At 37.3% G+C, this 12500-nt stretch overlaps 1 protein-coding gene across 3 annotated transcripts in view; it reads left to right on the forward strand.

Moving 5' to 3' along the window:
• LOC137627133 (tyrosine-protein phosphatase 10D-like) overlaps positions 1-12500 on the forward strand; it is a 591968-nt gene that overhangs the window by 379236 nt on the left and 200232 nt on the right. The gene's annotated exons all lie outside the window — the stretch shown is intronic.

Raw genomic sequence — 12500 nt, forward strand, 5'->3', positions numbered from 1 at the left:
TTTCTGCCTGTTTTCGTTCTCAGTATTATTATTATTATTATTATTTTTATTATTATTATTATTATTATTATTATTATTAATATTATTATTAGTACAAGCTAAGATATAACCATGGTTGGAAAACAAAGATGCTAGAAGCCCAAGTGTTCCATTAGGGTAAATAGCCCAGTGAGAAAAAGTAACAAGGGATTAAAGAAACTACAAGGTAAATAATAAACTATCAAAATTATATATTTCAAGGACAATAACAACTTTAAATGAGATCTTCCATACATAAACCATAAAAAAAAGAGAAATTAGATAGAAAACTGTGCCTGAGTGCAAGCTTCAGCGAGAGAACTCTGATCCAATATTTTGGAAGGCCATGGTACAAAGGCTATGGCACTACCCAACATTAGAGAGCAATGGTTGGATTTTGGAGTGTCCTTCTCCTACAAAAGCTGCTTACCATAGCTAAGAAATCTTTTCTGACCTTACAAAGAAAAAAGTTGCCACTTGAACAATCATGTTACAGGAGTTGCCACCCTTGAGCGAAGAAGAATCGTTTGGTTATCTCAGGTGTATGAGGAAAGAGGAAAATGTGTACAGAATAGGCCAGACTAATTTGTATATGTGAATGCAAAACAAAATGAGCCGTAACCATGGTGACGGATCCAATGTAGCACTGTCTGGCCAGTTAAAGGAACCAGTCTCTGTTTATCAGTAGTAACTCAACGGTGGCCAAGATACTACCTACGATCTTCAATATGTAGCTGTACCCCCTACCATGGAGATCAGGGTCCCACCTCCCAAACCCCTTCTATCTTTTTACTTGATTTTACCTCACTTCAGAGGGTAAGGGATGACATTACACTGGCTGCTGCATACGCCTCTCCACTGAAAGGTGTCCATGTTCTGCAATTCAATAGTAAATAGAAAGTAACCAGAAATGTACAAAAGGTTCACTAATAATGTCACAGAGAAAATGGAATCAGGGTTTAACTTCATTACATTATAATATTGAAGATGTGAGTGGTTTGATGAATTTGGTAAAAAATGTGAGTAATGTACGTTAGAGACAACACCTATATTCTAATTGGTGTTTTCGGTGTTAAAACTTGTAAAAAAAAAGAAAACATATATTTTCAACAAAGAATACAAAAGAAAAAAAATATAGTAAGTATGGTATTTTTCAAGCTGTTTCTCAATGTTTTTGTGTCGCAGATTTTCTTCAAAATAATATATTTTTTTTTCTTTTTAATTTCTAACATGAACCGGAATGCAGTATAATGAAATATTTAGCACTTGATATAGAATTTATCAAGGAGCTCTTCAATTTGTAATACTAGTCGGTTCTCATATGCGTAGCCTGTGAGCGCTTCTTCAATGGGAATAAATGACAAATTGTATGATCTCTATCTTCAAATTATTCTAACAATGATTATTGCTAGTAAAATTGGTTAAAGTTTTGCTGTGAATACTAAGGTTTCACTAGGTAAAGGGAGCTGACTTGTGATGTATGAAGATACTGCAGAAGAGCCAGCACACATTGGGGTTTTAGAGCCATCAGTATATACACGATATGTGAACAGTGAGTATATACAGTATAGCACAGCGAGATTGTTTTAAAATGAATATGTTTCAAGATATGTATTTATGGTGACTTGAAGTATAGTTATATTCCTTTGATGAATGAAAAATGAGAGCAATTTCTTGTTTTCTTTATGATCTAAGAATGAGGAAAAAGACATGGTTGAAAAAACGCTCATTGTGATTTGAGTTGATTGTAATAACTGAATCACTTTAATTAGAAATGGTGGTTCATACTTGGCTATAAATTCATCGCTTTAATAGAAAAGCTTCTTTGTTGAAGAATTGTTGGATATCTTCAAATGCACTTCCATTTGTTAGAGAAGTATGCAGGCCTGGCCACCAGCCACCCGTTGAGATATTACCGCTAGAGTTATGGTTTTTTTTTTGACTGGACAGACATTATTGTTAATTATTATCAAATCCTAAGCTACAACCCTAGTTGGAAAAGCAGGATGCTACAAGCCCAGGGGCCCCAACAGGGAAAATAGTCCAGTGAGGAAAGGAAATAAGGACAAATAAGATATTTTAAGAATAGTAACAATATTAAAATAAATATTCCCTATTTAAACTATAAAAACTTCAACAAAACAAGAGGAAGAGAAATTAGATAGAAACGTGTGCCCGAGTGTACCCTCAAACAAGAGAACTCTAACCCAAGGCAGTGTAAGACCATAGTACAGAGGCTATGGCACTACCCAAGACTAGAAAACAATGGTTTGATTTTGAACAATTACAGTGCAGTAGTTTAACCCCTTGGGTGAAGAAGAATTGTTTGGCAATCTCAGTCTTCTCAAGTGTATGAGGCCAGAGGAGAATCTGTAAAGAATAGGCCAGACTATTTGGTGTCTGTGCAGGCAAAGGGGGAGAATCGTAACCAGAGAGAAGGGTCCTATGTAATCTTTGAAAATTACAATTCTGTGAGTGCAATCATGGTAAAGTATGAGGTATTTGAGGAGGCAGTACAGGAATGTGGGGACCCCACACAGAGAGGGGAATGGAAATAGTTCATCGAGGCGGGCATTGAGAGGGAGGAGGACTTAGCATTGACACTGGAAAGAGCAGCAGCAGGGAAAACAAATTATCAGAAAAATGTAAGAGTTGTCAAAATCTAGCTCAAGAGTGAAATGTGAGTTTTATGGGATTGCACACACAAGGGGCCGTGACAATTGCCTGCTTATGCTGCAGAAAGTTTTCATTTCGGAAAAAGAGGACGCTGCCAGTTAGTGCTATGGGAGCAAAAGTCATGCGCTTAGTAAGGGTGCATCGGAGGGTAAGATTGTCACCATTGCTGCGAGCAGAATAAGCAGCGGGTAAGAAGACATGCCGAAAACGAAGTTAGTGAAGGGTAGGTCTGAGGCATTAAGTGTTGGCGCTGGGTCGCGCTCGCAAACGACCTTAGATATTATGGTCTCGAGAGGTAAAAGTATTAAAAGCTGCAAATTAGAAGCTGTAGCAGATACTAGAACTGAGGTATGTATTGCTGGGTTCAGTCCACACATGAAAACTGGGAACTGATGTAAACAAACTAAATAAAGCAAAGGAAAAGCAACAGCATATAGCAGAAGGTGTAATGAGTGTAATGAGGGTTATGTCAGGCTAACATCAAATGTGGCAACATGTTAACAGGGGAGCGTATATATTTTGTCGATGGGATATGAAAGTTTATTTTGTCATTAGGCCATAGCAATTTTTAGGGCAGGTAGATCTAAGATTTACGAATCACACAATTTTGATCAAAATTGTTGGCATAGAGGGGAGCAATGAGAGATTCAACGAGCTGCCATAATCTCCTATATAGGAGAATGTCCCCTTGTTCAAGCAATGGCTGCTGGAACGTTTTCTCGGAACAACATTCAATGGGAATAGAAGACCCCTTCCCATAATGAGCAGAAAACCACGCCACATACACCTGCTACCAGGTGCGGTGCTGCACACTTACCACACATCAAATACTGTCCCTAAACATTGGGAGAAAGAGGTCAAGAAGCAGATAGATGAGGATTTGTTAGCAGCTATCTTGCATCCTGTGCCTACTGGGGAGTTAACTGAGTATTGTGCCCGCATGCTGGTGGTAGCCAAAAAGGACGGAACTCCGAGGATGACCGTTGATTTAAAAATGTCAGTGCATGCTGTTAAAGGGAAACTCATCATTACTTTGGACATTTTGATATGGTGTCAATTGTCCCTGTGCATACTTTTAGAACTACGGTTGATGCACTCTGGGGATTCCATCAGCTTACTACTTTCATTACTGCTTATAGGAGGTATCAGTATTGTCGCACACCCATGGGGCATTGTGCTACCCTGGACACATACACTAAAAGATTTGTTAGTGTAATTGTGTATATACCTAGGGTGCTGAAATGTATTGATGATATATTATTGTGTTATTCTAGTATAGAAGAACTGATTTAGCATACCTTTGATTTATTGTTAGCGTTTGAGATGAATGGTGTAACTCTGAATGAACTTAAATTCTAGTATGGTGAGAGGGCCATGAATTTTGTGGTATATAATGTTAGGTGGAACGAAAATCTGCCTTCAGAGGACAACCTGGCTGCTATAAAGAAGTTCCCGGTGTCTGTTCAGCCCACCATATTCGATATTCGGTCATGTCTTGGCTAGTAAATCAATTGGCTCCCTTCGTTGCAACGGCCCCTGTCATGGCACCATTTTGGGAATCATTAAGAAAGGGGCCAGTAAAAAGGTGTATGAGGGCGGGGGGGAGTTTGCTGTCTAAATGTGAATATACCAGAAATGATTTGTGTAGGTTAATATCGGAGGATTTTCTTTATTAAGACAAATCAAGACCAACCATTGCTAGGACTGAGTAAAAAGTGAACGGGGCTCTGTCGACAAGGGGCACATAACGTTTGTAGTACCACAAGCTCTGAGGGAAACTGTTGCACGTAACCTTCACTTGGGCCGCCAAGGCTCTGACTCAATATTGCATAGGGCAGTACAATCGGTTTACTGGCCGTGGATGGAGGAATATATATTGGTTCATAGGTCTGAATGTATAACATACAATGAGAATTCACCATCAAAACAACGGTAACCATTTTTCTCACCCATTCATTAGTGTATCTATTTCAGAAAACCGTAGCAGATTTTTTCAGCTAGATAATAAATAATATCTAGCATATGCAGACAAATTAACTAAGTGGCTGGAACTGCTTTACTTTGGCAATGGTGTGACTTCATCAAAGATCATCCCTGTATTGTGTAAGTTGTTCTGTCATTGGGGTAACCCTGAGGAGATATCCACAAATTGAGGGAAGAGCCTAGCGACTGCTGAGATGTTGGACTTTTATAAGCAATGTGGGGTGCAATTGCATATTTCGTCAGCACAATACCCCTAATTGAATGGGTAAGCTGGAGCAGCTGTGCGCTTTGCTAAGCGTATGATAAGGAACAACTTTGGGGGTGATGGCAGCCTAGACACCGATGCCATAGCCGAAGCCCTTATGCAATACAGGAATACTCTCATAAGAGATAGAGACAAGAATACTGTGAATTAGAATTGGGTAGGAAGTAACGGGTCTCTATCCAGACGGCGAATGAATTCTTGTATATGGACAATCATTGGATGACGACAATATGTCAGAGAGAAAAGGCTATGGTCAAAACTTCGCAGAAAGAGAAGCAACTATATGACCTTCATGAACGGCTGCTGCCATACGTACATGTAGGCAAACCAAGTCCTTTGTACAGGATATCAGTAAGAAGTAGGATCGATCGCTGGTGGTGAGGGAAAAGCTCCCATATAACCATTGTTTACTCAAAATAGATGCGACTGGCCGAATGTCAAGGAAAAATCACCGCCACTGGAAGTACATTGCAGAGAGGAACCAGTGCCCTACTAAGAACCCAGCTGCAAAGGTGCATGTACCCAGGACCAGGAGGCCTATGCTGATCATGGTAGGCCCCCACCCCTTGGTAAGCTTAGTTCTAGGCCATACAAAGTCCCAGCTTTGATGAAGGACTACGAGGTGGAAAGTAGAAGACATTCACACTATTCAGATATTATTATTGTGTTTTGCGTCAGTTAACTATTTTTCACCTTTTTTTCTCTATTTTGTATGTTCTTATTTGTGGTTTGCTTTGATTGGCTCTAATTTTGAGTTTTCAGTAGGCCTATATTTTTTAGGAAATGTCAGATCTTTGGGGAGGAAGTAGGATAAGTATGTATCAGTAATAAATCAAGTGTTAATATGTCTATAGATAGCAACGAATTACCTAACTCCTTCCCACAAAGACTTTGGTTTTGGTGCTAACGGCAGGTGCCTTGTACCCAACCTTAGGATTAGGACGGGTTTTCTAACCCTCAACACGGGAATAGTGCTCCTTACTTACTGTGCCCATACAGTATATTATATTGGTGATGCGAATATATGTATATATATATATATATATATATACATATATATATAAATATATATATATATATATATATATAGATATAGATATACATTTTATATATATATATATATATATAAATGTATATATATATATATGTATATATATATATATATATATATACATATATATATATAAATGTATATATATATATATATATATACATACATATATATATATATATATATATGTACATTTATATATATATATATATATATACATATATATATATGTATATATATATATATATATACATATATAAATATATATGTATATATTATATATATATATATATATATATATTTATATATATATATATATATATGTATATATCTTCATAAATATTATAAATACATTTATATATATATATATATATATATATATGTATTTCTACCTCATACTTGGGATCGAACGCTACCCCCTTCTAATGAAAGGCCAGGTCGAAACCAACCATGCCACGAGAGGCCATAAAAGGAAATCCGAACCTGACGCTAATCTTGCTGGGCGAGGATTTACCTGGCGAGACATCAGTCTCTTACCAGCGAGTTTTACCCGATTTCCCCGGCCCACCACGTGACACAATTGGTAGTAATTCATTCATATTACCCCTAATGAGTCAATATGGATAAATATCAACACAACATCGTGTTCAAATAGTAATAAATTTCTACCTCATACTTGGGATGGAACGCTAGCCCCTTCTAATGAAAGGCCAGGTCGAAACCAACCATGCCACGAGAGGCCATAAAAGGAAATCCGAACCTGACGCTAATCTAGCTGTGCGAGGATTTACCTGGCGAGACATCAGTCTCTTACCAGCGAGTTTTACCCCGATTTCCCCGGCCCACCACGTGACACAATTGGTAGTAATTCATTCAAATTACCCCTAATGGGTCAATATGGATAAATATCAACACAACATCGTGTTCAAATAGTAATAAATTTCTACCTTATACTTGGGATCGAACGCTAGCCCCTCTAATAAAAGGCCAGGTCGAAACCAACCATGCCACGAGAGGCCATAAAAGGAAATCCGAACCTGACCTAATCTAGCTGTCCGAAGATTTACCTGGCGAGACATCAGTCTTTTACCAGCGAGTTTTACCCCGATTTCCCCGGCCCACCACGTGACACAATTGTAGTAATTCATTCAAATTACCCCTAATGAGTCAATATGGATAAATATCAACACAACATCGTGTTCAAATAGTAATAAATTTCTACCTCATACTTGGGATCGAACGCTAGCCCTTCTAATGAAAGGCCAGGTCGAAACCAACCATGCCCCGAGAGGCCATAAAAGGAAATCCGAACCTGACGCTAATCTAGCTGTGCGAGGATTTACCTGGCGAGACATCAGTCTCTTACCAGCGAGTTTTACCCGATTTCCCCGGCCCACCACGTGACACAATTGGTAGTAATTCATTCAAATTACCCTTAATGGGTCAATATGGATAAATATCAACACAACATCGTGTTCAAATAGTAATAAATTTCTACCTCATACTTGGGATGGAACGCTAGCCCCTTCTAATGAAAGGCCAGGTCGAAACCAACCATGCCACGAGAGGCCATAAAGGAAATCCGAACCTGACGCTAATCTAGCTGTCCGAGGATTTACCTGGCGAGACATCAGTCTCTTACCAGCGAGTTTTACCCGATTTCCCCGGCCCACCACGTGACACAATTGGTAGTAATTCATTCAAATCACCCCTAATGAGTCAATATGGATAAATATCAACACAACATCGTGTTCAAATAGTAATAAATTTCTACCTTATACTTGGATCGAACGCTAGCCCCTTATAATGAAAGGCCAGGTCGAAACCAACCATGCCACGAGAGGCCATAAAACTCGCTGGTAAGAGACTGATGTCTCGCCAGGTAAATCCTCGTACAGCTAGATTAGCGTCAGGTTCGGATTTCCTTTTATGGCCTCTCATGGCATGGTTGGTTTCGACCTGGCCTTTCATTAGAAGGGGCTAGCGTTCGATCCCAAGTATGAGGTAGAAATTTATTACTATTTGAACACGATGTTGTGTTGATATTTATCCATATTGACTCATTAGGGGTAATTTGAATGAATTACTACCAATTGTGTCACGTGGTGGGCCGGGGAAATCTGGTAAAACTCGCTGGTAAGAGACTGATGTCTCGCCAGGTAATTCCTCGGACAGCTAGATTAGCGTCAGGTTCGGATTTCCTTTTATGGCCTCTCGTGGCATGGTTGGTTTCGACCTGGCCTTTCATTAGAAGGGGCTAGCGTTCCTTCCCAAGTATGAGGTAGATATTTATTACTATTTGAACACGATGTTTTGTTGATATTTATCCATATTGACTCATTAGGGTAATTTGAATGAATTACTACCAATTGTGTCACGTGGTGGGCCGGGGAAATCGGGTAAAACTCACTGGTAAGAGACTGATGTCTCGCCAGGTAAATCCTCGGACAGCTAGATTAGCGTCAGGTTCGGATTTCCTTTTATGGCCTCTCGTGGCATGGTTGGTTTCGACCTGGCCTTTCATTAGATGGGGCTAGCGTTCGATCCCAAGTATGAGGTAGAAATTTATTACTATTTGAACACGATTGTTGTGTTGATATTTATCCTATTGACTCATTAGGGGTAATTTGAATGAATTACTACCAATTGTGTCACGTGGTGGGCCGGGGAAATCGGGTAAAACTCGCTGGTAAGAGACTGATATCTTGCCAGGTAAATCCTCGGACAGCTAGATTAGCGTCAGGTTCGGATTTCCTTTTTATGGCCTCTCGTGGCATGGTTGGTTTCGACCTGGCCTTTCATTAGAAGGGGCTAGCGTTCCATCCCAAGTATGAGGTAGAAATTTATTACTATTTGAACACGATGTTGTGTTGATATTTATCCATATATGACTCATTAGGGGTAATTTGAATGAATGACTACCAATTGTGTCACGTGATGGGCCGGGGAAATCGGGTAAGAAACTCGCTGGTAAGAGACTGATGTCTCTCAGGTAAATCCTCGGACAGCTAGATTAGCGTCAGGTTCGGATTTCCTTTTATGGCTTCTCGTGGCATGGTTGGTTTCGACCTGGCCTTTCATTAGAAGGGCTAGCGTTCCATCCCAAGTATGAGGTAGAAATTTATTACTATTTGAACACGATGTTGTGTTGATATTTATCCATATATATGTATATATATATATATATATATATGTATATATTTATATATATATGTATATATTTATATATATATATATATATATATATATAAAAATATATATATATATATATATATATATACATATATATATATATATATATATATTTATATATATATATATATATATATATATGTCCAGAGTTTGATAATGGTCACTTAAAAAAATATAAACATAAACACCTATATTCCATAAAAATCAGTTAAGATGGAGTCAGGATTCAACATAGGTTCCAATAGGTTTTGTAAAAGCTGTTGAATATGACAATTCCCATTAGATAGTATTTGTTCATAAATGCAAGGAATGGTGCTTTCTTCTGTCCAGGTAATAATGTTTTGTAAACATTTGAGGTAAAAGTTTGGGAGAAGTTTAAAAAGTTACATAAACCAAACAATGGCGATTGTCACATATCCTTCCAAGATTTTGATAAGTGCAAAAAATAATGAGACGATTACCTCCTCTAAATCCACTGTCATTTAATAAAAAAAAAAAATAAATAAATAAATAAATAAAAAAAAAAAAAAAAAAAAAAAAAAAAAACGTCAACTGCCGTTCGAGGAAATGGGGGCTGACCGCTTCCTTAGAATAGATGTCGTCTGATTTGTTCCTGTCCCAATAATCCTTGGTGCAACTTCATCTGAAACCCAAAGCACTGCATCCTGAAGTGTGCGTCATGATGGATTTAGTGTCTTTTCGATAACAATTATAGATTTATCATTAATGTTTTCCATGACAACTTTCACTGAATCAGGACTATAAGAATGCTCACCTTTTCCGTACATTTATTGATATTTTTGTGATCTAAAGTGGATTTGATTGGTCTTCTGCAGTTATATACTTCACTTTGCCTTATAATAGTGTTTAGAGTTGCATTGTCCTTTCTATGTATAGAACCATCAAAACTTACCGGCTGTAGACCTCCTTGAGACGTCCGTTTCAGAAAAGTCGTTTTGAGTGCTTACTCTTTAAGCGACGGTCGTTTTCAGCTGATATATTTCAGTGATGTGTAGTTTAAGCGACGAATGGTGTAAGAGCTCTTAAAGGAACAAGATAATCTTTGTATTTAGTATTTTAAAAGCAATGTCAAGACTAGAGTATGATTTTAAACGATGTACAATCTACTGCCTATCTCTTAGGGGATAAAGTAATGTCATGATATCCATGTGAAAGAAATGGTTGCGGAAGCTGTTATCATTAGTATCCACCTTTTACAATAAGAGGACGGAGTCAGATTTAACCCACCTTAACAAGTGTTCCACTGGAATAAGGGTTTGTAATAAATGGACTAGTTTCATCATACCCACCATATTGAACACAATTACAAGATAGCCTGTCCATTTTCTGAAAGACATGTGTTCCAAACACTTTGTAATCTGCTTTTAACACATCATTACGTCATTCAAATGACTGGGGATTTCAATTTACATGGGAGGTGAAGCTCTTTAATCGGTTTTAGGTGTAAATATTATAATAACGGAACTTGGACAGGGACTATTCTATTATAATGAATCGGGATTCATGATAAAGTCGGTATAATACTAACATTAAAAACGCTACTACTTTAAACATAGATTAATCTATCAATAAATAAAACTCACTTTATTCTATTATTTATTTTTTCTTCAAATCAATAACCGCAACTTTCAACCCCTAAGAGACTCAAAAGATTTATTTGTAATAAACAAAGTAAACTAAAAAAAAAAAAAACGAAGTAGGATACTATAAAAGAGGAAAAGCTTTAATGATATTTGATGTGAAATATATTTGGAGGTATAGAGAATTTCATAATCCTAGAAACTAATTCCATGCCATGTTTGATTGTCTAACGCAGGGGAAATCGCTTTTGATGCCCAGAAACCACATCCGCTTAGAGATGTGACCCATCATTCCGGTGAAAGCTGCTGGAGCTCTCTTGGAACCAAGACACTGGCACTCAAATTGGTTACCTTTTGAACCACTTACAAATCGATGGAGTTTTCTTAAATGTATCTGATAGGTCTATGAAAACATAAACTCCTTTCCTCACTGAACACAGCTCTGTCCATGGAATTTTCTGGGGAAACTTTCATAGAACGGTAAACTAGTTAACATTTGACATATCGAACACCATTCTCCCTCGTTCCGACATTTTGAAGAATTAAAAATGATACTGTTTCTAAACAACAGAGATGAGTTTAAACCCTCTTTTACAGTCTCTTATTTAGGAGGTTGCTGAACTGGAAAATAACTTGAGAATGTAATGGTTCCTTCGACAAGGCCAAAAAAAAAAAAAAAAAAAAAAAATCTTATGCAATATATTTAATGCACTATGAACTCTTCTAACAATGTTAGAAAGGTTTCCTAAAATCTCCGAGTAAATTCAGGGGTTTAAACTATATGTTTGAAAGAAGACCTTTGATTTTCGTAGATTTGAAAAATAATTCTTATTATTTTATTTATTGTTTATGAAAACAAGGCCTATATTTTAACGTGGTTCTCCTAAGAATTTTCAATGAATATTCAAGAATTAAAAAGTTTGTTATAATTCTATAGAGCTTGAAACTTGGTCTATTCCAACAACTTACTAATGCATGGCCGATTACCAGCTTACCTACAATTATATGAACCAAAGAAAATAAAATAAAATGGGGGATGGTGTTATTAGGAGAAAGCAATATTGTGTATCATATTCTCAAAAATTAAATCCATATCATAATTGTGTTTAGCAGAATGACTGATATCTAGGACACCTACTGGTCATTGGTTTGCTGTGATATGAGGACCTTGGCGGCCGGTATCTGAAAGAAGTCAGGCCTCTTCCAGTCACAAAGGTTAAAGTGATATGACGTATGGTAAAAGAAAAAAAGTTTTATGTACCAACTAAGCTATCGATGGGTAAACCCATTCTTACCGTATCCGAGGCCTAAAAGAACAATGACAATTAAAAATAGTTTCGTTTACTAAGTCGCCCAACTGATGGATAGCAAAATCTATTACTCAAAGTATGGCTGAAGGACCATGAAATAATGGAAAGAAAAATGCCTAGCGTTGAACCAGGAGTAGGTATAGGGTCTCTCTCGAAAGAAGGAATCTCAATTGATTCACAATAAAAAAAAAATGTATCTAAAGATAAATATACGTTCATCCTTAGACATCAGTGTAGGATATTTTCGAAGTTAAATAGGCGTAGGTCTACATAAAATGAGTAAGCACAAGACTCTTCTCAACACCACTCAGAAGTGAAATGTACCAAAATCTAGTTCACAATACCAATTTCTAGTAGAGGAGTGTTGGGAGGAATTTCAAGATGATCATTTGATGGAAAGAAAA

The sequence above is a fragment of the Palaemon carinicauda genome, chromosome 34 (assembly GCF_036898095.1).
Source record: "Palaemon carinicauda isolate YSFRI2023 chromosome 34, ASM3689809v2, whole genome shotgun sequence".
NCBI classification, from domain to species: Eukaryota; Metazoa; Arthropoda; class Malacostraca; order Decapoda; family Palaemonidae; genus Palaemon; species Palaemon carinicauda.